The sequence below is a fragment of the Bos taurus genome, chromosome 11 (genome assembly GCF_002263795.3).
Source record: "Bos taurus isolate L1 Dominette 01449 registration number 42190680 breed Hereford chromosome 11, ARS-UCD2.0, whole genome shotgun sequence".
NCBI lineage: Eukaryota > Metazoa > Chordata > Mammalia > Artiodactyla > Bovidae > Bos > Bos taurus.
The window spans coordinates 50,118,301-50,143,799 of record NC_037338.1 but is presented as its reverse complement, the minus strand read 5'-3'; the positions used below and the strand labels follow the sequence as shown (position 1 = coordinate 50,143,799).

Sequence of the window (25,499 nt, the reverse complement as noted above, 5' to 3'; positions counted from 1 at the left end):
ATAGTAATAAACAAGTTAAACAATTAACAGTTAAATGATTGAACAAATGAGAGACAGACTACATTTTTCAAATAATTTTTAAAACCTGTTAATGGTCATGTACAGGGTCTCCAGTCAGTACTCAAGAATCCTCTTAGGGAGTAATGAGAGCCCCCAGGGATTAAATACTACTTCAAAAAGCCAAATGGAAACTCTAAGTCTACCGGAAAATGGTTGCCAAGGCTAACTAAGCAGTGAAATATCTCACTGTTGCTTAGAATTAGATCAAGCTGGTAGAAAAACACTGCTTAGATGGTAATCAAAAGCTGAGATTGACAGTTATGGCTCTGGTTAATCTTAAATGGGTAACAAAGGGACTTCCCTTGCAGTCCAGTGGTTAAGAATCTGCCCTCAAATGCAGGGGATGAGAATTCGATCCCTGGTCAGGGAACTAAGATCCCACATGCCTCAGGGCAACTAAGCCCCTGTGCACAATGAGAGAATCCGTGGGCCACAATGGAAGATCCTGCATGAGGCAGCAAAGATCCAAAAACTGCAACTGATTTGCTAGACATGGCCTTCCAAGCATAGATTTAGTTTGGTTTATCTGTTCATTTTGGTTTATCTGATCATCTGTAGGTGATCAGAGGAGTCTTGGATAAGGATATGATTCGAGACCACTGACCTCTGCATCTGATCACATAGTTCCACATGATCTACCAAAGGACTTCTACACAGGAAGACGTGGTAAAAAGCTGAAATACTAAATCCATGCCCACCTGATTCATTGTCCTCCATCCAGGTATCATGATAATAAACCAATATATTCCCAGAAGAAACAAACCTCTACTACAGGATCATAGTGTGGGAGTGGGGTGGGGGAGTGAGGGGGTGTTTCATTTTGATTTGGTTTTGGTCTGTTTTCACCCAACACACTTAAGCTTCCTAACATCCCATCCTACTCATAACACCTGCACTTCTCTTCAGAAACAAATTCTGTTCAATTATATGTGTCCATTTTTAGTTTATTCCTTATTTAATTGTTGCCTTTTCAACTAATATTACTCTAGAAATAGGGCCCCTGCATGATATTTTCACTGAATACTGCTCAGAATTTTTTTAGGGTTTTTTTTTTGGGGGGGGGGGCACCCCTTAGCAGGTAGGATCCCAGTTCACCAACCAGAGATTGAACCACATCCCCTGTACTGGAAGTGCAGAGTCCTAACCACTGGACTGTCAGGAAGGTCCCAAAACTGCTCAGATGTTTCTAAAGAAGATACTCATATTCTGGCATCTAGCCACGCGCTGACAGTAATGATACTGAAAGCAGCTGGCTGATATTGACTGTGTGCCAGACAACATCCAGGCATGGCACATGGATGGTTCCCTGCATTTGTTCAACGCTCCTTTGCTTCCCAACTACTGACGCTGTGCGCACCAAGCACTAGGCACAGCTCTAGGCATGTGGCACCAGGAATACAGCAGTAAATGGAGCACAGGTCCCTGCCTCAGGTATTTTAGCGATAACTGCTGAGGAGAACACAGAAGCAGAAAGAGCAGAAAGTATTGGTGGAGGCGGGAGGGGATGTTGTCTTAAATAAGGTGAGCAGCAAAGTCCTTAAATGTCCAGTAGAATGCTTAAGCCTTGCCAACAAGGAGATAAGAGGTCAAAGCACAGGGCTATCTCAGAGAAGAGTGTTCCCTCCAGGAGGAGGCAACAGCAGTGCAAAGACCCTGGGGCAGAAAGACCCTCAATTTTCTGCAGGAGCAAAGAGACCAGTATGACTGCAGCTGTGCATTTCAAGAGGCAGGCAGGAGGCAAAGGTCAGAGAGGTCAACAAGGCCTGACCGCACAGGGCCCCTGAACTCCTGGAACAGTGGGGGCTTTTATGCTAACAACATGGAAGTTCGTGCAGGTTTTTATGAGAAAAGTGAAATGAACTAATGTCTTGATAGGACCATGCTGGTGGCTGTGATGAACAGATTACAAAAGGCAGACAAAAGAAGGTAGTTAGGAAGTTACCAAAATGATCCAAGAGAGAGGACAGAGTGGGAGTGACAGAATTGATGGGAAGTGATCAGAGTGAGATGCTAGCTGTACTCTGGAAGCGAGAGCCAATAGGATTTGATGATGAATCAGTTAATTAACAACTTACTGATCAGAGACGTATTAATACATCTATTGTTACCCAAACATTATTGACCGGAATCTTTCAATATTCACTTACATAACAAATCTCTGGCCACAGGCATTAGTTTTTGCATAAATCCCCCGGTCAATAATGTGTTAAAAGGATGAAGTTATCATCAATCCAGATGGAGAATATGGGGTAAAACAAGACTCAGAGGGAAGGTTAAAAGTTTGGTTTTGGCCCTGTGAGAGGAAGTGTCAAGCAGACCATCCATTCGAGTGGGGAAGCCGAGCAGGTAATCAGAAGCAAGTGTCTGGAGCCCAGGAGAGGCCTGGGCTACAGATAAGAAAGAGGATTTTGTCACCATCTTGATGTTATTTAAATGGCTTTCCCAAAAGCTCAGCTGGTAAAGAATCTGTCTGCAATGCTGGAGACCCCAGTTTGATCCCTGGGATGGGAAGATCCCCTGGAGGAGGGAAAGGCTACCCACGCCAGTATTCTGGCCTAGAGAATTCCATGAACTAGTTCATGGGGTCGCAAAGAGTCGGACACGACTCAGTGACTTTCATTTTCACTTTGATGTTATTTAAAGCAAGGGTTGGAGAAGGCAATGGCACCCCACTCCAGTACTCTTGCCTGGAAAATCCCATGGATGCAGGAGCCTGGTGGACTGCAGTCCATGGGGTCGCTAAGAGTCAGACACGACTGAGCGACTTCACTTTCACTTTCCACTTTCATGCATTGGAGAAGGAAATGGCAACCCACTCCAGTGTTCTTGCCTGGAGAATCCCAGGGACGGGGGAGCCTGGTGGGCTGCAGTCTATGGGGTCACACAGAATCAGACACAACTGAAGCGACTTAGCAGCAGCAGCAGCAAAGCACAGGTTGGGAGGAGATCTCCAAGGGACTCGTTGGGTCTAGAAATGGTTCAACCTTGTGAAGTCCAGGGAAAGAAGAACAGCCAGAAAAAGAGAAGCAGCCTGCCAGGTGATTGGCAGGGAAATCAGAACAGGAAGCCCACAGAAGAAAGTTTGGGAGAGGAGAAAGTATGCCAGTGGGTTGGGTGTAGCTGGTGAACCAAGCAAGTTGAGGATTTTGACAACTGACCTCTAGCTGCAGCAACACTGAGGTCAGTGGGGGCCCAGACAAGAATGGTTTTGGGGGCATGATGGGGGTGAACACCTGCCTGGTGTCCATGCAGGAGAGATGGGGAAAGAGGAGGAAGGAGGATACACACCTAAGTAAGACACTGGCCATTTTCAGATGGAGAAACTGAGGCTTTAGGAGGTTTATTATGTTACCCCAGGTCTTATCTCTGCTGAGTAATGGGTCCAGGATTTGAAGCCAGGCAGGCTTGTTCCTGAGCCCCAGGTATTAAACACCACATTATTCTGCCTTAACATGCAACAGACATGCCTTGACAATCAGACTTATATCTTTTTCAATTAGTGCTCTGCCATCACTCGGGAGGACCACCTGACTCTGCATCTTTGGCTGTGCCATATGGCATGAATGAATCCACATTAACATCTTTAAATCCTCAGTGGGTCAAGTCTTCCTATCTCTCTTTTCAGGGTAACACAACTTGGGGAGAATTCACTTTTTTTTTAAAGCCAAGATTTTTAAGTGTTTTTAAAGAAATAACCCTTATCTTGTTCTGTTCTGACCCAGAAGGGCACCATGTCTCTCCTACTGGCCACAGACAGCTCCCTACTAGCCCATCTAGAGACAAGTAGTCAGGGCATCTGATCGAAAAGTCCTTACCTCACCTTTGCAAACAGGTGATCCCCTAAGCTGCTGCAGTAACCTTACAGCTGCAGCTGTCCCTGCCTCCCTCACAGGGACACCCTCAGGGGAAGGGCTATTTGTCTCCAAAAAAGCTAAAAACCAAAATGGCTCTTCCACCCTACTTGCAATGTAATTGTGGCCCCCAGATTACTACTGCTGCTGCTGCTGCTAAATCGCTTCAGTCGTGTCCGACTCTGTGCAACCCCATAGACGGAAGCCCACCAGGCTCCCTGTCCCTGAGATTCTCCAGGCAAGAACATTGGAGTGGGTTGCCATTTCCTTCTCCAGTGCATGGAAGTGAAAAGTGAAAGTGAAGTTGCTCAGTCGTGTCCGACTCTTAGTGACCCCATGGACTACAGCCCACCAGGCTCCTCCATCCATGGGATTCTCCAGGCAAGAGTACTGGAGTGGGGTGCCATCGCCTTCTCCAAGATACTACTAGACAGAGCCATATATCTTAAGGTTTTGATGATTTCAAAGAAAAAACAAAACATATACCATGAACAGGTTTCTTTTAAAAGAAAAAGACATATCCATGGATGATAGAGACACAAGAAGTTCTGTTGACTGACTCACCAAAGATCTTAAACACACACATGTGTAATCCATGCACTGAAACAAAGGCACACCATGACAGCTTGTATATTATGAGCTAAGACCCTAAGCCACAGCCCGACTCAGCTCCTCCCATCCCAGCTCCTGTACCTGCGATATCTCCTCTTTTCCAAGAGGACCCTTCAGGAGACCAGTTGCAATTATATTGAAGTAAATCAGCTTTGTGTTGTCATTTAGTCACTAAGTTGTGTCTGATTCTTTGTGACCCCATGGGCTGCAGCACGCCAGGCTTCCCTGTCCTTCACTGTCTTCCAGAGTTTGCTCAAATTCATGTCCATTGAGTCAGTGATGTTATCTTCCATCTCATCCTCTGTCATCCCCTTCTCCTCCCGCCTTCATTCTTTCCCAGCATCAGGGTCTTTTCTAATGAGTTGGCTGTTGGCACCAGGAGACCAAAGTATTAGAGCTTGAGTTTCAGCATCAGTCTCTGCAATGAATATTCAGGGCTGTTTTCCTTTAGGATTGACTGGTTTGATCTCCTTGCTGTCCAAGGGATTCCCAAGGGTCTTCTCCAGCACCAGAATTCAAAAGAATCAATTCTTTGGTGCTCAGCCTTCTTTATGGTCCAACTCTCACATCCTTACATGACTACTGAAAAAACCATGGCTCTGACTATACAGACCTTTGTCTGCAAAGTGATGTCTCTTCTTTTTAATATGCTGTCTGGGCTTGTCATAGCTTTCCTTCCAAGGAGCAAGCGTCTTTTAATTTCATGGCTGCAATCACCATCCAAAGTGATTTTGGAGCCCAAGAAAGGAAAATCTGACACTGCTTCCACATTTTCCCATTCTATTTACCATAAAGTGTTGGGATCGGATGCCATAATCTTAGTTTTTTTAATGTTGCAGTACAAGCCATGTTTTTCACTCTCTTCTTTCACCCTCAAGAGGCTGTTTAGTTCCTCTTCACTTTCTGCCATTAGAGTGGTATCATCTGCATATCTGAGGTTGATATGCAGATGATATGCAAAGATCCCTCATGACACAACTATGACCAGAGGAACACAAATTAATTAATTAATTTAAAAATTAAATTTAAAAAATAAGTTGGCTTTAGTTTGCCCTTTTCACTCAACAAATATTTATTGAGCATGCATCCACATGGCCAAGTACTCTTGTATGCACTGGGGATGCAATAGCAAAACAACGGACAAAAATTCTTACCCTGGTGAAGATTGGGGGTGGCAGGGTGGGTACAAGAAGCAAAAGTTTTCATCAGATGGTGGTTACAGAGAAAAATTAAATTGGAAAGATAACATAAACAGATGGAGGGATATTCAATGCTCCTGTGTTGGAAGAATCAATACTGTGAAAATGACTATACTACCAAACGCAATGTACAGATTCAATGCAATCCCTATCCAATTACCAATGGCATTTTTCACAGAACTAGAACAAAAAATTTCACAATTCATTGGAAATACAAAAGGCCTCGAATAGCCAAAGCAACCTTGAGAAAGAAGAATGGAGCTAGAGGAATCAACTTACCTGGTTTCAGACTATACTACAAAGTTACAGTCATCAAGACAGTATGGAACTGGCAAAAAACAGAAATATAGACCAATGGAACAGAATAGAAAGCCCAGAGATAAACCCACGCACATAAGGTCACCTTATCTTTGACAAAGGAGACAAGAATATACAATGGGAAAAAGACAGTCTCTTCAATAAGTGGTGCTAGAAGAACTGGACAACTGCATGCAAAAGAATGAAATTAGAACACTTCCTAACACCATACACAAATATAAACTCGAAAAGGATTAAAGACCTAAATATAAGACCAGAAACTATAAAACTCTTAGATGAAAACATAGGCAAAGCACTATATGACATAAATCATAGCCAGATCTTTTATGACCCACCTCCTAGAACAATGGAAATAAAAACAAAGACAAATAAATAGGACCTAATTAAATTTAAAAGCTTCTGCACAGCAAAGGAAACTATAAACAAGGTGAAAAGACAACCCTCAGAATGGGAGAAAATAATAGCAAATGAAACAACTGACAATTAACAACCAAAATATACAAGCAGCTCATACAACTCAATATCAGGAAAACAAACAATCCAGTCAAAATGTGGGCAAAAAACCTAAACAGATATTTCTCCAAAGAAGACATACAGATGGCTAACAATCATACGAAGAGATGCTCAACATCACTCATTATTAAAGAAATGCAAATCAAAACTACAATGAAATATCACTTCACCTCAGATAGAATCAGTTCAGTTCAGTTCAGTTGCGCAGTCATGTCCAACTCTTTGAGACCCCATGGACTGCAGCATGCCAGGCTTCACCAACTCCCAGAGCTTGCTCAAACTCATGTCCATAGAGTCAGTGATGACATCCAACCATCTCATCCTCTGTTGTTCCTTTCTCCTCTTGCCTTCAGTATTTCCCAACATCCCAAGACCATTTGGAAAATTGGTCTTTTCCAATGAGTCAGTTCTTCCCATTAGATGGCCAAAGTATTGGAGCTTCAGCTTCAGCATCAGTCCTTCCAATGAACGTTCAAGACTGATTTCCTTTACAATTGACTGGTTGGGTCTCCTTCCAGTCCAAGGAAGTCTCAAGAATCTTCCCTAACACCACAGTTCAAAAGCATCAGTTCTTTGGCCTGGTCCAATTCTCACATCCATACAAGACTACTGGAAAACCATAGCTTTGACTATGCAGACATTTGTCGGCAAAGTAATGTCTCTGTTTTTTAATATGCTGTGTTGGTTTGTCATCGCTTTTCTTCCAAGAAGCAAGCATCTTTCAATTTGATAGCTGTAATCACCATCTGCAGTGATTCTGGAGCCTAAGAATGGCCATAATCAAAAAAATCCAAAAACAAGTGCTGAAGAGGGTGTGGAGAAAAGGGAACCCTCCTACACTGCTGGTGGGAATGTAAATTGATACAGCCACTATGGAGGACAGTAAGGAGATTCCTTTAAACTAGAAATAAAACCACCGTATGACCCAGCAATATCACTTCCAGGCATACACCCTGAAGAAACCAAAACTGAAAAAGACACATGTACCCCAATGTTCATTGCAGCACTATTCACAATAGCCAAGACATGGAAGCAACCTAGATGTCCATCAATAGATGAATGGATAAAGAAGCTGTGGTACATATATACAATGGAACACTACTAAGCCATAAAAAGGAGCCCATCTGAGTCAGTTTTAATGAGGTGGATGAACCTAGAGCCTATTATACAGAGTGAAGTAAGTCAGAAAGAGAAAAGCAAATGTCATATATTAACACATATATGGAATCTAGAAGGATGGTAATGACAAATCTGTGTGCAGAGCAACAGTGGAGGCAGAGACATAGAGAACAGATTTATAGGCAAGGCTGGGGGAGAAGAGGGACACGGTGAGATAAATGGAGAGAATAGCATGAATGCATATACACTAACACATGTAAGTTGATACCAATGGGAATTTGCTGTATGACTCAGGGAACTCGGACGGGGGCTCTGTAATAACCTAGGGAGGTGGGAATGGGCGGGAGGTGGGAGGGAGATTCAAGAGGGAGGGGACAAATGTACACCTATGGTTAATTCATGTTGATGTATAACAGACATCAAACCAATATTATAAACCAATCATCAATCAATTAAAAATAAGTAATTTTTTAAGTCAAAAAAGATTAGTTGGAAAAGCAGATAAGAGGGCATGTGGGTGGAGGGATGGAGATGACATAATTTTTAATAGGTAATCCTGAAGGATCTTCTTGAGAGAATTTGAGCAAAGCCCAGCTAGAAGAATGGGAACATGTGGATATCTGTAGGGAGAAACAGTAAGTGGCACAGACTCCAGCAGGTGTAGTAAAGAACTCCAGAGTTGTGTTTGAGTATTGATAAGGAAAGAAGAAAGCTCATAAAGATGGCTGACTGCCAAAGAATTGATGTTTCGAACTGTGACACTGGAGAAGACTCTTGAGAGTCCCTTGGACTGCCAGGAGATCCAACCAGTCCATCCTAAAGGAAATCAATCCTGAATATTCATTGGAAGGACTGATGCTAAAGCTGAAGCTCTAATACTTTGCCACATGATGAGAAGAACCAACTCATTGGAAAAGATGCTGATGCTGGGCAAGACTGAAGGCAGGAGGAGAAGCAGGCAACAGAGGGTGAGACGGTTGGATGGCTTCACTGACTCAATGGACATGAGTTTTAGAGAACTCTGGGAGACAGTGAAGGACAGGGAAGCCTGGTGTACTGCGGTCCATGGGGTCACAAAGAGTCGGACACGACTGAGCAACTGAACAATAATAACAACCTGTGCTGTGCTCTGGGTCAAGCCTGCCTTGTTTGTGGCTGATGTTGGCTCAGAAGATCTCCCTAATGATTAACAAAAGTTGAAAACCAAGCCAGCTCTCAAGCCACAGTCCTTCCAGAATGTACCAGGAAGCAGCCACATGGGATGGGAGGCTAGATTCCAGAGCTTGACTACAATCTCAGCATCCCCTGAGGACCCAACCCATCCACATGAGAGAGTCAGTTCCTAGGCAGGTTGATAGGGAGTCTAGGGGTCCCCAAGGAGAGAGGGGTCTGGAATTCTCAAGGAGGAAGAAAGGACAAACTTTTTTTCTTTCTCCACATTCCTTAGGATTATATAACAATAATGTATCCTGCCTAAGGACAGTCTTTGGATTCAACCTTCTGTTATCTTAAAATGTAAATTATGGGAGTAGGTCTGATGAGGTCTTTACAACCTCCAGACATTCTTTGGATTATATAACCTCATTGTTAACACTAGCAAGCAGGTATTCTTTCTGCCCCCTTCTGATGCCTATGTCAGAAGCTTTCTCTATCTCCTTTATACTTTAATAAAACTGTATTACACAAAAGCTCTGAGCGATCAAGCCTCGTCTCTGGCTCCGGATTGAATTCTTCTCCTCCGGGGGCCAAGAATCCTGGTGTCTTCGTGTGATTCAGCAACAACCTTTCATCTTGGGGGTTTGTCCAGGATGCTTCAGGACAAGGTAAGGATGCTTGGAGCTTTAGTTCTTTGTTCTCTTAGCGAACACGTTTTCTGCTGTGCTTTACTAACTCTACGGTGTGCTTGTGTGAATGAATGGCATGCCCTGTGTGAAGCAAGTAAGGAGCCCTGCTCTGTGGTTCCATGGTGATCTCATACGGCTTATGGCAGAAACCTGTTGGGGCGTTATACCGACCTGCCAATGCCAAGAGGCACCCAATGTCTCCTTCGGGAACAGAAATGGGCAAAGCGTGTGGACCGAACTCTCCTTTCTCCGTCAAACTTTTCAGTCTCTTTGACCATTTCATAACTCCTTGGGAATTAGAAGTACTAACCTAATCTATTGGATCATTGACTTTCAAGGGACTTGTGATCTATACTGTTATTGTGTACTGTGGCTTAGGTCCCAAACTTGGATTGGTAGCCAATAAAGCGCCTAGCCTCTCTGGGAATCGAAAGTTCAGAAGCTAGATGGAGCTCTAGGTCCCAGAACATCTCTGAGGTTAAAGGTTACTCAGATTGGACTGCGATGGGTTTTTTTCCTTTGGTAATGCGGGCTCTTAGTGGATCAGAGGAGGCTGTTATACTGGTGTGGTGATGCTTGGAAAGAACACCTCAGTTTTATGTTCGCGTCGGTCTTATTGTAGTCAGGAAAACTCAGGGTTCTGCACAGGCACTCAGGTGATGAATGTTTCCCCTAGTAGTCTTAGCTTGGGAGGCATTCCGGAAGGTTACTCTGACTCACCCTGGGTGACATCAGAGGCAAGCAAGGTTAAAAGTGAAGAGCTGGACGTCAAGTAGGGATGCTATCAAGTCTACCCCTGGTACATCCCCACCCCATCTCGGTGGTAGAACCGGAAGGGACGAGTATGGCGCCTGCATCAGTAAGGGACAGACTAAGTCCGACCAGGAAGGAAAAGCTTTTGGTGTAACGTCTGTCTACACCCCCATCTAGAGCAGGGAGGGACGCCTCTGGTAGAAAAATGGCGCTGGTCGCTTTTTTTCTCTCTTACAGATGGGAGCTAACAATTCCAGCCTCACTCCTTTGAACTGTATCCTGAAAAACTGGGATAGATTTGATCCCCAGGGCTTAAAGAAGACACACCTGGTCTTCCTATGTGATACTGCATGGCCACGGTATCCATTGGAGGATGGCGAATGGTGGCCAATTGGAGGGTCTCTTAAGTATAATACTGTTCTACAATTAGACCGGTTCTGTAAGGAACAAGGGAAATGGGTAGAAGTAGCATATGTGTTGCCCTTTTTCTCTCAGCGAAATATGCCAGACTTCTGTCCTAAGGGTATAGATTTGGGCGTGAAACCTTCAGCTCCCTCCTTTACATCTCCTGTCTCAGTATGACCTCAGACTACTCTGGTTTCAGTAGAAACTCAGACCATCCAAGTAAAAGATGAGATGGAGGACAGGAGACAAAGAGAAGAGGAAAAACAGGTTTCTCCAATCTATCCCTGGGATCATATGCGCAGAGCAGCCAGAGAGACTGAGGAACAGCCACACAAGCTGTTGCCTCTTTATGAAACACCGACCGGGAGAAATAATCAGTCTGTGAGAGTTAATAAGCCTTTCTCTTATCAAGAAATACATAGAATCAAGGAGGATCTGGGAGACTATTTAGAGGACCCAGAAAAATATATTAGAGCTTTTAAAGGTGTTACTCTGCTTTATGACCTCACTTGGAAGGATATGATGTATATCTTGGGACAAACGCTGACTCCCAAGTCAAAGACTCGAGTTTTGGGAAAAGCGGTTGCTTATGGAGATGAATGGCTTGGTAATGAATCAGTAGGGAAGAGGGAGAACGAGATAGCGGCCCTCCCCACTGGGCATCAGGCGGTCCCAACTATAGAACCAGACTGGGACTACAACACAGCTAAAGGAAGATGGGATCAGAGTCATTTTATTAGATGTATTCTTGAAGGACTTAGGCAGGCATGTTCTAAGCCTTTAAACTATGGCAAATTGGCAGACATAGAACAGGAGAAGGAAGCTCCTGGTAAATTCCTAGATAGACTGAGAGAAGGCCTTCACAGATTCACTGAGATTGATCCCGAAAGTGAAGAGGGAAAAGTGATCTTAAAGGATAGATTTCTCACTCAGTTGGCTCCAGATATCCTCCGTAAGCTATTAAAACAGGCGTATGGACCAAATCAGTCTTTAGATACTCTGTTACAACTGGCTCAGACAGTCTATTATGGTAGAGAATATGAGGAAAAGAAAGAAAGGCAAAAAAAGACAAAGGAAAAGGCAGAAGCCTTCACCATGGCTATGAAAAACGTCCTTAAACAGCCTGAGAAAAATGCCCAGAGGGGCCTAGGTGAAAAGGGATGGGCTTGCTATTTCTGTGGAAAGGAGGGGCACCTCAAGCGGGATTGCCCTCAGGCATCTAAGCCGCCCCCCCACCCCCACCCCGGCTGCATGTCCAGTCTGCAAAGGACCACACTGGAAAAGAGACTGCCCCCAGAGGCGTAGGTCTCCGGGGTCGGACTCTCAAGACAATCAGGACTGAAGGTGCCCAGGGGGTCCCCACACAAGCTCCCGTCCTAATTACACCTGAGGAACCCCGGGTATTAATAATTGTGGGGGGCCAATCCGTTGATTTCCTTTTAGATACTGGGGCAACTTATTCTGTGCTTACTGAAGCCCCTGGCCCACTTTCTTCCCGATCTGATTCCACAATGGGACTGTCTGGATGAGCCAAAAGGTATTATTTCAGTTATTCTTTATCTTGCAACTGGGATTCTGTGCTGTTTTCACACGAGTTTCTGATCGTGCCAGAATCTCCCTCACCCCTTTTGGAAAGGGATATACTGATCAAGGTCCATGCCTCTGTTTTCATGAATATGGAGCCCTTCCTTTCTCTCCCTTTAGTTGAACAAAATGTAAATCCTAGAGTATGGGCTGATGGAAAATCTGTGGGTCGAGCACAAAATGCTATTCCTGTAGTTGTTAAGCTCAAAGACCCACATGTATTTCCACATAAGAAGCAGTATCCACTGAAACCTGAAGTTAAGGAAGGGTTAAAATCCATCATCGAAAATTTAAAGGAGCAGGGACTATTAATTCCCTGTAACAGTCCTTACAACACTCCTATTTTGGGTATAAAGAAATCGAATGGTAAATGGAGACTAGTTCAAGATTTACGAATAATAAATGAGGGTGTAGTTCCTTTACACCCTGTGGTGCCTAATCCTTATACTCTATTGTCTGAAATTCCTGAACGGGCCAAATATTTCTCAGTAATTGATTTAAAGGATGCCTTCTATTCATTGCCTTTGGCGGAAGAAAGTCAATTTCTATTTGCCTTTGAAGACCCTATGCAGCCAGCTTCTCAGTTAACCTGGACAGTTTTGCCCCAGGGATTTTGTGATTTATTCGGACAAAGTTTGTCACGGGATCTACAAAACTTTAATAGCTCTGAAGCAGTGGTGTTACAATATGTAGATGATATTTTGCTCTGTGCTGAGACAGAGGAAGCTTGTTCGAGAGCCTCAGAAGATTTCTTAAACTTCCTGGCAGACTGTGGTTACAAGGCATCAAGAGAAAAGGCTCAGCTTTGTCAACAATCGGTTAGATATCTGGGCCTAATCATATCAGAAGGGACTAGGGCCATACATAGGCCCTGAGAGAATTAAACCTATACTAAATCACCCCCTGCCTATGACTTTAAGACAATTGAGAGGATTTTTGGGAATCACAGGTTACTGTCGCATTTGGATTCTGGGTTAAGGGGAACTTGCCCGGCCTTTATATAAACTTATAGCTGAAACTCAGCAGGCCCAAACAGACAAACTGGTTTGGTCTCCAGAAACTCAAAAGGCTTTTAAGGTTCTTCAGACTGCTCTCCTGCAAGCTCCAGCTCTGAGCTTGCCCACAGGGTCAGAATTTAATTTGTTTGTCACTGAAAGAAAAGGTGTGGCATTGGGAGTTTTGACACAACCCCGAGGGCCTCACCAGCAACCTATTGCTTATCTAAGCAGAGAATTAGATGTAGTTTCACGTGGGTGGTCCCACTGCCTAAGAGTAATTGGGGCAGCAGCTTTATTAGCACCTGAAGCTTTAAAAATAATTAATGGATGAAAACTTACTGTACTGACTTCTCATGATGTGAGTGGAATCTTAAATTCTAAGGTTAATATTTGGATGACAGACAGTAGGCTTCTTAAGTATCAGTCATTGTTGTTAGAAGGACCAGTAACTAAGCTTAAAGTTTGTGGAAATTTAAATCCTGCCACTTTCCTTCCTGAGAAGGAAAATGAAACACCTGATCACGATTGTTCTCAATTCCTGACTTTGAACTATGCAGCTCGGGAGGATCTAAAGGATACCCCATTAGACAATCCTGACATGGAAATATTTACAAATGGCAGTTCTTTTGTTCGGGATGGAAAGCGTAAAGCAGGTTATGCAGTGGTGACTGCTGAACAGGTTTTGGAAGCAAAATCTCTCCCCCAGGGAACCAGTGCTCAGTTAGCGGAGCTTGTGGCTCTGACCCGAGCTCTAGAGTTAAGCAAAGGGCAGCGGATGGGCCTGATAATCTATGTGAGTCTACTGCTGACTCCAAAAATCCTGAGTCTGCCGTTGGATCCTCAAGACAATGTCTTCCTGTTCTGGGCTTCACTCCTATGCTGCATTCCACAATCGGTCTAACTGCTGGGTCTGCGGAGCGCTCCCCTCTTCGTCAGTGGAAGGCTTCCCGTGGTGGACATCCCCACTTCAAGGAAAAGACTTTCTCCAAGTCTGTGAATACCTTCGACAACAATCACATGCAATGCCTCTTCTTCATCTGATGACATCTACCGACCCTAAAATGGACTGGTGCAACACTTTTTACTTCAACTATGGACATAATGTGACTTTTAATTTCGATTTTAACTTGTTTTAATGACTATGTTGCCTGCATCTGTAATTGTATAACTGGATTTGTTTCTAGCCGCATGAAAGCTTCTAAGTTACAAATGGTTGCTCAAACTCCTGCTACTGCTGTAGCTTCCTCCAACAACTATTTGGGGCCCCTGGATCAGATATCCTCAATATGAGGATTAGGAGAATATGTTGCCTCACCAATTTAGGGATAACGCCCCTTGTCAGCTCGGAAGCAGTTATGGAACGAGAATGAGGCCCCTGTAACCTAGGCAACATAATTCTTCTAAAAGAAAAGGGGGGAATGAGAGAGTCAGTTCCTAGGCAGGTTGATAGGGAGTCTAGGGGTCCCCAAGGAGAGAGGGGTCTGGAATTCTCAAGGAGGAAGAAAGGACAAACTTTTTTTCTTTCTCCACATTCCTTAGGATTATATAACAATAATGTATCCTGCCTAAGGACAGTCTTTGGATTCAACCTTCTGTTATCTTAAAATGTAAATTATGGGAGTAGGTCTGATGAGGTCTTTACAACCTCCAGACATTCTTTGGATTATATAACCTCATTGTTAACACTAGCAAGCAGGTATTCTTTCTGCCCCCTTCTGATGCCTATGTCAGAAGCTTTCTCTATCTCCTTTATACTTTAATAAAACTGTATTACACAAAAGCTCTGAGCGATCAAGCCTCGTCTCTGGCCCCGGATTGAATTCTTCTCCTCCGGGGGCCAAGAATCCCGGTGTCTTCGTGTGATTCAGCAACAACCTTTCACACATCGCTCTCTACAGCCTGCAGGTGATCAAACAGCCTTGCCACTGACTGACTGATCTCCACTAGATGGACAGCCTCCCGACGTCCCTAGCCCAGGGCGTTATAAGGAACACAGTGTGGCTTCCTGGGCAACCCGTTCGCCAGGAATGGCTCAGTGAGGTCACCCTCTCCCTCGCTGTGGTTAGGACAATGAATAAAATCACGCGACCTCTGATGCTGCGCAGGAATCACAGAAGGAGGGCTTCCGAGGGCGCAAGGTCTACGACTACCCACCACTCCAGGGCTTCACAGAGACTGAAACCACTGATGCAAACTGGCAAAATTCAACTTCCACACCGCTCATAAGAGAGGGACTTTAGATAGGCAGAAAATTTCGAGAGTAAGAAAACTGATCATGAAAAGGGAACGCTCTCCTCGAAAGAGGTCCAGCGCCGGAGACGCCAGACCTACGGGGTTTCCGCGAGCAGGTGACTCGGCCTCTCTCACCTAGCTTCCGCTCACCGCAAAACGCTGATGCCAAGTTCTAAGGAGGCGCACAGTGCGTGTCAGACCCGGTCTCTCCAGGAAAGCTCTCCCTCTGTGAGCCTCAGGTTCCTATATCAGTAAATCAGGGGGATGACTCCAGTTCTCCCAAATCCCTCCTAAGTTAAAGTGAAAGTCGTTCAGTGGTGTTTGACTCCTTGCAACCCCATGGACTGTCCATAGAATTCTCCAGGCCAGAATACCCTTTCCCTTACTCCAGGGGATCTTCCTGACCCAGAAATCGAACCGGAGTCTCCAGCATTGCTGGCGGATTCTTTACCAACTGAGCTATAAGAGAAGCCTCCAAACTCCTCCTCACTCAGGCACTGAATAGACAAAGGTTAAATCAAGCTATTGCTGCGGGCTTGTTACCATTTCTGTAAGAGCAGAAATGAAACTCTAGGTAAGAGCGGGCAGATCAAACTTCAAAGTAAATGAGCCCAAGTTCCGGGCCCATCGGGTCTTCGCGGGTTCGAGCCCCAGTCTCCAGCGAAGCAGGCTGGCGAGACTCAGGAGTTCTGGCCCGAGACTCCCTTCGGTTGACAAACGGCGGGGCTGGGGGACAGAGTCTCATGTGTCCAGAGGGCTGCGCCCCGCCGGAAAGGGGAACCGGGGGTCGCGGCGAGAAGTGCGAGCTAGGAGGCACCGCCAAGGCAGGTGGGAGCCTGGCCTGCCGAGTCGGATCGGGGTCCGAGAGCGCGGAGTTTGGCAAGGATGGGAGGTAACCACCCCACCCCCCGGGAGGTGCCAGGAGGCTGCAGCGTCCGCGCCTACTGCGCGCCTTGTTTGGGGGTTGGAGCTCGCAGTTGGCAGAGGCGGGCGCGCCGCGCGAAGGGGCTGAGCTCACGGGCCGGAGGCAGAGGGTTAGCAGCAGGAACCAGCTCCAGGGATTCATCCTCCTCTCGGCGACTCCGAGGCCCGGGACGCAGAGGCAAGGAAGGACTCACCAGTGGCTGCCCAGCCCAACTAGTCGGCGACCTAGAGGCTGCGGACTCGCCGAGCGCCGGCCGTGGCGCACTAGGGATCCGGGGAGCCTCTCGCCGACTCCCTTCACGGTTGGCGCGGCCGCCTCCGGGCGGGGCTGGGGCTAGCCGGGTGGCTGCCAGGAGGGGCTAAATCCCGACCCCACTCAACCGCTCTGCCGCCCACCAGCCCTGCGCGGAGTCGGTCTCGGGAGCTCTGGCCCGTCATCTCCCGCCCAAACCCAGCCCTGGCCGCCCGACACCTTGTGAGCCGGACAGAAGGGAAAAGTAAGATTCCATGACTGTCTTCTAAATTCGAACGAAAATCGTACTGCCTCTTGTCCTGTCTACGTTCCTGCTGCCAATCCTGAGGGTGACTCTTGTTGGAAAGAAATAGACCAAAGAAATAAATGAAAGGCTGTTTTTAAAGGCAAGTTCATTTAAACGAAGGGAATCGCACCGAAGTCTTGTGTGTGTGTAAAAGAGGGGAATAATCAGTGTGTGCATTCACTTAAAACCCGGAACCACAAAAGCCAGCAAGCACTCCATTAAGTGCCTTCTTAAGGGATTTGGAGGGGTAATAAAAAGGATTACTGCAAAGATTAAATGAGGACATTTAGGAAAAGCACCTCCGTAGAGCTTCCCAGGTGACGTTAGTGGTAAAGGAGGAGACACCAGAGACAAAGGTTCAATCCCTGGTTTGGAAAGAACCCCTGGAGGAGGGCATAGCAACCCACTCCTGGAGAATCCTATGGACAAAGGAGCCTTTCAGGCCACAGTCCATGAGGTCACAAAGAGTCAGAGGCGACTAAAGCGACTTAGCAAGATGCACACAGTAGGTCTGCAAATTTCCCACTCCAAACTCCCCAAGGGGCTTTTCACAGCAGGGGCCCTGGAGGGAAAAAAAAAAATTATAAAAGCAACTGGCCTCTCCCACCTCCCACCCAAGGCCTGAGGGTACTCCACCTCCCGTGACAGCCCAGACTCCTGCTTGATTAACTTCTTGTAAAAGTGAAAGTGAAGTCACTCAGTCGTGTCCGACTCTTTGCGACCCCATGGACGGTAGCCTACCAGCCTCCGGGATCCATGGGATTTTCTAGACAAGAATACTGGAGTGGGCTACCATTTCCTTTTCCAAGGGATCTTCCCAACCCAGGGATCGAACCCAGGTCTCCTGCATTGCAGATAGACGCTTTACTGTCTGAGCCACTAACTTCTTAGTGGTGTTTAATAGCGCATTCATAGGCAGGGGATCTTAATTGTTTTAAGTCCCGGACCATTACGTGCGTTTGGGAAATCTGATGGAAATTTAGAATGGAGGTCGAGGAGAGGGTGGCCCTGATTTGCACACAATGGGAGGAGATTTCTTAGCCTCAGGTTCCCACCTACAATTAAGCGGGGGAGGGGGGTTGTTTTGGGGTTCTTTTGTTTTGTTTTGGGGGTAGCCTCACCCTTGTGGCAAGCTTTGTCTTAGTTCCTCAGCCAGGAATGTAACCCAAACACCCTGCATTAGAAGCCTGGAGTCCTAACCACTGGACCGCCAGGGGAGTCCCCCAGAAAACCCAACTTTTAATGGACAAATGTTTCAAACTTTGACTCCACGGGGATTTCGGCTTAGGAATTGTTTCATGTGTGTTTGTGCGTGTATAATCTCTAACTTCCCTGTTCTAAAAGTGAGGATTTGCTTTCTAGAATTGACTTCTCCTATGGCTCAGACATGGAGAGGGCAATGGCACCCCACTCCAGTACTCCTGCCTGGAAAATCCCATGGACGGAGGAGCCTAGTAGGCTGCAGTCCATGGGGTCGCTAAGAGTCTGACACGACTGCCCGACTTCACTTTCACTTTTCACTTTCATGCATTGCAGAAGGAAATGGCAACCCACTCCAGTGTTCTTGCCTGGAGAATCCCAGGGACGGGTGGGCTGCTGTCTCTCTGGGGTCGCACAGAGTCGGACACGACTGAAGCGACCTAGCAGCAGTAGCAGCAGCATGGCTCAGACAAAGAGTCGGAGACGACTGAGCGACTGAACTGAAGTGATGGCTCAGACGATAAACCGTCTGTCTACAATGTGGGAGACCTGGGTTCGATCCCTGGGGTGGGAAGATCCCCTGGAGAAAGAAATGGCAATCCACTCCAGTACTATTGCCTGGAAACTCCCATGAACAGAGGAGCCTGGTAGGCTGCAGTCCATGCTGTTGCAAAGAGTCGGACACGACTGAGCGACTTCACTTCATCTTGAAATGATGCCTTCCTTTCAGCCCCAGGCTATTTTTGGTCCCCAAGCCGACCCAGAAGACAGCCTGTCCCGATTTTCAAGGTGACAGTGCCGCCACCTACTGGCAAAAAAGTTCTCTCTGGTTGTGAGGTACAAGCATCAAGAACTCCAAAGGAAGGAATTAACTATTATTTCATACTCTTTCCCCCACTCCAAATGAATTCTCATCCAATGTGCTGTGACTAGAAGGAAGGGGGAGGGGAATAATGTGTCAGAAAACATGATTGAGCTTGTTAATTTTCTCTTGTCTCTTTTCTGAGTGAGAGTGAAAGTGTTAGTCATTCTGTCCAGTGGGACTCTTTGTGACCCCATGGACTGTAGCCAGCCAGGCTCCTCTGTCCTTGGGATTTCCCAAGCAAACATACAGGAGTGGGTGGCCATCCCCTGCTCCAGAATATCTTCCCCACCCAGGGATCAAGCCTGGGTCTCCTGCACTGCAGGCAGATTCTTTACATCTGAGCCACCAGGGAAGCCCAGTCTCTTTGGAAAAGAAAAGTCTCTTTTCTATTCTTTTGATTTCTGCTGCTGCTGCTAAGTCGTTTCAGTTGTGTCCGACTCTGTGCGACCCCATAGACTGCAGCCCACCAGGCTCCCCCGTCCCTGGGATTCTCCAGGCAAGAACACTGGAGTGGGTTGCCATTTCCTTCTCCAATGCATGAAAGTGAAAAGTGAAAGTGAGGTCGCTCAGTCGTGTCCAACTCTTAGCGACCCCATGGACTGTAGCCTACCAGGCTCCTCTGTCCATGGGATTTTCCAGGCAAGAGTACTGGAGTGGGGTGCCATTGCCTTCTCCCTACTCTTACCTTTATTATGTCCTTCCTTCTACTTACTTTGGATTTACTTTTCTCTTCTTTTTCTGTTAATAACTTCTTAAGGTGGAACCTTAGACCATTGACTTTTTAAAAAATATTTATTTGGCTGCTCAGGGTCTTAGTTGCAGCATGTGGGATCTAGCTCCCTGACCAGGGATGGAACCTGGGTCCCCTGCATTGGGAGTATGGAGAATCCTGGCCACTGGACCACGAGGAAGTCCAGATCATTGACTTTTAAACTTTCTCCTTTTCTAATATAATTATTTACAGCTATCAATTTCCCTTGAAGCACTACTTTAGCTGCATTCCACAGATTTTGAAAAGCTTTATTTTCATTACCATACTGTTGGGAATACTTTCTGATTTCCTTGTTGATTTTTTTTGTTTTTTGATCATGGATAGTTTAGCAGAATGTTATTTAATTTCCAAGTTATGGGTTTCTCCTAGGTATTTTGTTGTTGTTGATTTCCAATCTAACTCCATTATAATCAGAGAACAAACTAAGTATAATTTAAAATATTTTAAATTTACTGGGATTTGTTTCATGGCCCAGGATATGGTCAGACACTGAATTTGAAACATCTGGTATATAGATAAATTTGTTGGTTCCAACACTTTTTTAGTGGGACTTCCTGCCTTTGTTAGACCCATCACTGAATGCGTGCTAAGGTGCTTCAGTCATGTCTGACTCTATGGACTGTAGGCCACCAGGCTCTTCTGTCCATGGGAGTCTGCAGGCAAGAGTATTGGAGTGGGTTGCCATGCCCTCCTCCAGGGATCTTCCCAACCCAGGGATCGAACCCACATCTTTTTTTTTTTTTTTTTCATGTCTCCTGCATTGTCAGGTGGGTTCTTTACCACTAGTGCCACCTGGGAAGCCCAAGACCCATCATTACAGAGGATTTATTCCACAAGTCATTCTGTGTTCAAAAGTTCAGAAGAATCACATCTACCCTACATACATTGTCCCCCATCACTCTAGGGTACTACCTTTGACCTGGTGACCAGCAGGTGGGGATGGCCTGGTCCTCACTTACCTTCTAAAGGCATCTGGGCTGAAGGTCTTCCTTGCTTCCCCTTCATGGTCAGGAAGGAGATACTAAAGATCCCTGTAGCCTGCTCTCTGCCTCTGCAGAAAGTTTTTGTTTCTGGTTCAACTCCCTCACTTGAACATTTTTCTTGATCCATACCACTTACATCCCACTGTCAGAGACCCAATTTTAAGTCTTTCCCTGCTCCTTTCTGTTTCTCCTTCAAGTACAGCTGATACCCCAGCAACCCTCCTTCTGTCCACCTACTCTTAAATTCTTCTTTTGTGTTCCTACCAATGGCTTCCTTACACCAACCTGTGAGTCTTGGTCCCTTCATAGATGTCACCTGAAGAAATAATGCCCTGGATATCTTTTTGTTCTTTCCCCAAAATCAGATCTTTCCTCAAAAGCAAAGCTTTCAGGATACACAGAAGATTTGCCATGGCTTCCATTGCACCTCTGTGCCTTTGCCCAGCCTGGCTATACCAACCTGCAATCATCTAAGTCCTGAGTCACTTACTACATGACAGGTTTCCAAAAATGGTCCAAACAGCTGCCTCCTGGTATTCATACTTTTGTTTAATCCCCTGTCCTAACTTGCTTCTAACCTGTGACTTGTTGTCTAACGAGTAGAACGGGCAGAAGAGGCTATCCTGTGACTTGCTTCTAACGAGTGGAATGTGGCAAGAGGGATGTGATATCCATGGAATAACAAGCTTGCTAGAGTCTCTCTCCCTTGGTGTCTTTGAAAAACAAGTTGCCATGCATCCTACAGCCACGGGGGAATGATTTCTGCCAACAGGCTGCAAGAGCTCAGAAACAGAGCCTCTGTTGAGAAGCCAGTCCCGGGTAAACCTTGACTGTTGCCTTGTGAGAGGATCCAGTTAAGCTATGCTTGAACTCCTGACCCAGAGAAACTGCAAGATAAGTGTGTGCTGTGTTAAGCCACTGAGTTAGAGATCCTTTGTTACACAGTAACAGAAAACAAATATACCAGGTGAAGTGGAGTCCCAAGGAATTCCCAGAAGTTCCAGCATGGCACTCCACCATCAGGGTGTGTTTTAGAAGTGGGCAGCTGAAGACTGATTCCCTACACTTCTCGGTCTTCAGGCTCCATGCATTCCTGGAAGGGGGCTAGAGTCTTGCCATACTCTTGGTCACCCAAGTTTGGCACCAGAATTTCTAAGTGGGAAAGGGTGGCAATCATCCCAAAGCTGCATTGGCTTAGTAACTACACAAATCTCAAAAAGGAAGAAACATCTGCTCACAGCCAGGAGCTGACCTGGTTCTATCAACAAGGACTTGGTGTTGCTATACAATATCCACAGCCAGATTGTGGTCTTCTGCTGAGCAAAAATAATTGACAGAATATCAACATCTGCCAAGGCCACACTGTGACTATGATGGATAAAGACAAAAACAAGACCACTCCACAATTACTGTACAACACAGACAAAATGTGAGTATTATCCAAACCACAAAAAGAACTAAACATCACCTATCCTGATGAATGAGTGACTAATGCTTCTTTACCAATCCCACCTCTGGTCTCCATCATTTTCCCCACCTTATAAACAAAATGTATTAGAGGGTGAACTTTGGTCCCCCTAAAATTCATATGCTGAAGTACATACCTCAGTACCTCGGGAGGTGACTGTATTTGAAGATAGTGTCTTTAGGAGGTGATTGTGTTAAAGGAGGTTGTTATGGTATGTCCTGGGCTTCCCAGGTGGCACTAGTGGTAAAGATCTACCTGCCAGTGCAAGGAGATGCAAGAGACACAGGTTCGATCCCTGAATTGGGAAGATCCTCTGGAGTATGGAATGGCAACTCACTCCAGTGTTCATACCTATAAATTTCCATGGACAGAGGAGCCTAGTGGGCTATAGTCCATGGAGTTGCAAAGAGTCAGACACTGCTGAGCACAGACACACACGGTGTGTCCAAATCTAATCTGACTGCTGTCCTTATAAGAAAAGGAAATTTGGACACATGATAGATTTGGACACCCAGGGGCACTTGGGTTTGGAGGGACAACCATGTGAGTCCATAGCAGGAAGGTAACCATCGTTGAGCCAAGGAAAGAGGTCTCAGGAGGAACTAAATCCACCAACGTCTTGATTTTGGACTTCTGGCCTTAAGAACATGAGAATTTTTTAACTTCTGATGTTCAAGCCACCCAGTCTATGGGGCCCTAGCAAACTCTTATAGAATTTCAGAATTACACTGACTTTCTGAAAAGTCAGTTCAGAGCAAAGCCCTGCTTCCTTAAACCTCTCCCAAGATCACCTAACAACAAAGTCAAATCCTTTAATAAGCCCTCCCAACACCCTCTTTTTGAGATGGCACACACATTCCTCAAAGTATGCATTCTTCCTAGTTGCAAAAAGCAAGAAATCCAACTAATTCAACTTCAGCTGTGTCTCTGGTGGTCTTTGCCCGAAGGGTGTTGATAACTACAGTTCTGCTTGAAGCCACTTTGGCCAGCACTGAAAACCATCCCTTGTGTTTTCACTGGGCTTGTGTCAGACCTGGTGTGGGGAGAAGCTTTCCCAATGTTGGCATATTTCCATTCTCTGCTCCTCTTCCTCTTCTCCAACTCCTTCCCTCCCTACATCCACATGGGTGACTCAGTGATGAGGTGAATGGTTCTTTGTCTCCAGAAACCTGGCACAGCGATGGTGCCTGTGTGACTGATTTTTCACAGAAGGGGCTTAATGATATATCTGGATGAACTGAGGCCTCCTGGGAGAGTGCTGGAGAAACTGAGTGGTCACCACTCAGCCAACTTCTGACTCTGGTTTTCTCAGTGGAATATGCAGACAGAGGCAAACGCTGGATTGCTGGACATTGGAGAGAAATTTTTTTTTCAGAGATGGGAGGCAAGACAAAGAGACTAGAGACAAGGAAACCACAGAAGGCTATTGGGGAAGAAGGAAAGTCAGGGTATTGGTCAGGGAGTTTTTTTTATCATGTTTTATTGTCCATGAGTAATGAAAAATTTAGGACATTTTCAGTAAAATTTAAATTACATACCAGTCTCTGGGAGGTGAACTCTGGGGTCTCTTGACAGTGCAGCATTTGACTTCAAGGAGGCCTGGGGAAGAGAGAAGGCTTCCAAAGAAGGATGGGTCACACACAAGTGACAACAGTCTAAATGTCATTTTTATTATGAATCTAAACAAAACTACACTTTGTTAAGTGACCTGAATAATTGGTGCATTTTTACCTGACGGGTGAGTGATTGTTCTCTTGTGGTTGTTGTTCAGTCACTAAGTTCATGTCTGATTCTTTGCAACCCCACGGACTGTAGCCCACCAGACTCCTCTTTCCATGCGATTTCCCAGGCAAGCATACTGAAGTGAGTTGTCATTTCCTTCTCCAGGAGATCTTCTTGACTCAGGGATTGCACCTGAGCCTCCTGCATTGGCACATGGAGTCTTTATTGCTGAGCCAGCAGGGAAGCCCCAGTTGTTCTCTAAAACCTCTCAAAAACCCTTAACTTGCTACCCAGCAGATGTATGGTATGCATTGTATTTTGTCTCCAGTGGTTCCTGCACCCCTTCTAGAAACCTCTGCATTCATTTCTTCAACACACTTACTAAATATTAATACATGAGCATTTCAATGCCAAGTGAAGAGTTTAGAATGATAACTCTAACAGGACTCTTGGCCCCACGATGGAATAATGTTCTCATCCACAGATGCATATCAGACTCACCTGGGGGACTTCCAAATCTACTGAAGCCCAGGCCCCACCACGGGTTAGTTAGCTCAGAACCTTCTGGGGCCCCAGCATCAGTTTGTTTTTTTTTTTTTTGGCCACACCATGTAGCTTGCAAGATCTTAGTTTCCTGACCAGGAATTGAACCCACACCCTCAGAAGTGAAAGTGGAGAGTCTTAATCACCAGATCACCAGGGAATTCCCCAAGCACCAGTATTTTAATAGCAGCCCTGGCGATGCTACGTGCAGCCAGGATCAAGAGACAGACTGACAAAAAGAAAATTACAAGGTGGTGGAGTGTATGTGACAAAGATCTAAGGCAGCCCATAAGCAGGCCCTCCCTCCAGGGAGGGCCTCCTAGCTGAATGTTATCGCAACAGAGCCCTATGTTTTGAATAGGAGTTAGTAGGATAACAGAATTCCAGGGTGAGGCCTTGAGGCACGAGTGAGAGTTACCTAGTGCATGGAATTTAGCCTGGTGGACTCACCAAAGGAAGCAAGTGATAGGGAAGCAGAGAGATAAGAGTCACCAGTAGGTGAAGGGCCTGTGCGCTGGGCGGAGTTGGCCCCCATCCACAAGGCACTGCTGAGCACCCACAGGTCCTAAGCAAAGGAGTTGCACAATTAAATGTGCGCTTTAGCATCAAAAACATTTTGTATTGGGGTATAGCCGATGAACAATGTTGATAGGTTCAGGTGATCAGCCAAGGGACTCAGCCATACATACACATGTATTCATTCTCCCCCAAAGCCCCCTCCCATCCAGGCTGACAAATGTGACCTTTAGAAGGATCCCCCAGGCCACGGCGGGAGGGGAGATTGGAGGGACCCAGAATAGAAGTGTTAAGACCAGTTAGGAGAGACGATGGGAGCCCCTGGCCAGGCCCTGGCAGAGGATAAAGAAAAGTGAAGTGATAACAAGGAAGTGAAACCCCACCGCACTAGATGGTGAGTTGAATGGGGGAGAGGGACAACAAGAAACTTCCTGGAATTAGCACCAGAAAGGGCCTCCTGACCACACCCTCTGGCTTCT

At 45.8% G+C, this 25,499-nt stretch overlaps 1 long non-coding RNA gene across 2 annotated transcripts in view; it reads right to left on the bottom strand.

Moving 5' to 3' along the window:
* Positions 1 to 17,939, bottom strand: part of LOC112448796 (uncharacterized) — a 66,189-nt gene extending 48,250 nt beyond the window's left edge. For both annotated transcript variants that reach the window (XR_009496462.1, XR_009496461.1), the window contains exon 1: positions 16,607 to 17,939. This is a non-coding gene — a long non-coding RNA (uncharacterized lncRNA). The remainder of the gene's footprint in view (positions 1 to 16,606) is intronic.
* Between the last annotated feature and the right edge of the window lie 7,560 nt (positions 17,940 to 25,499).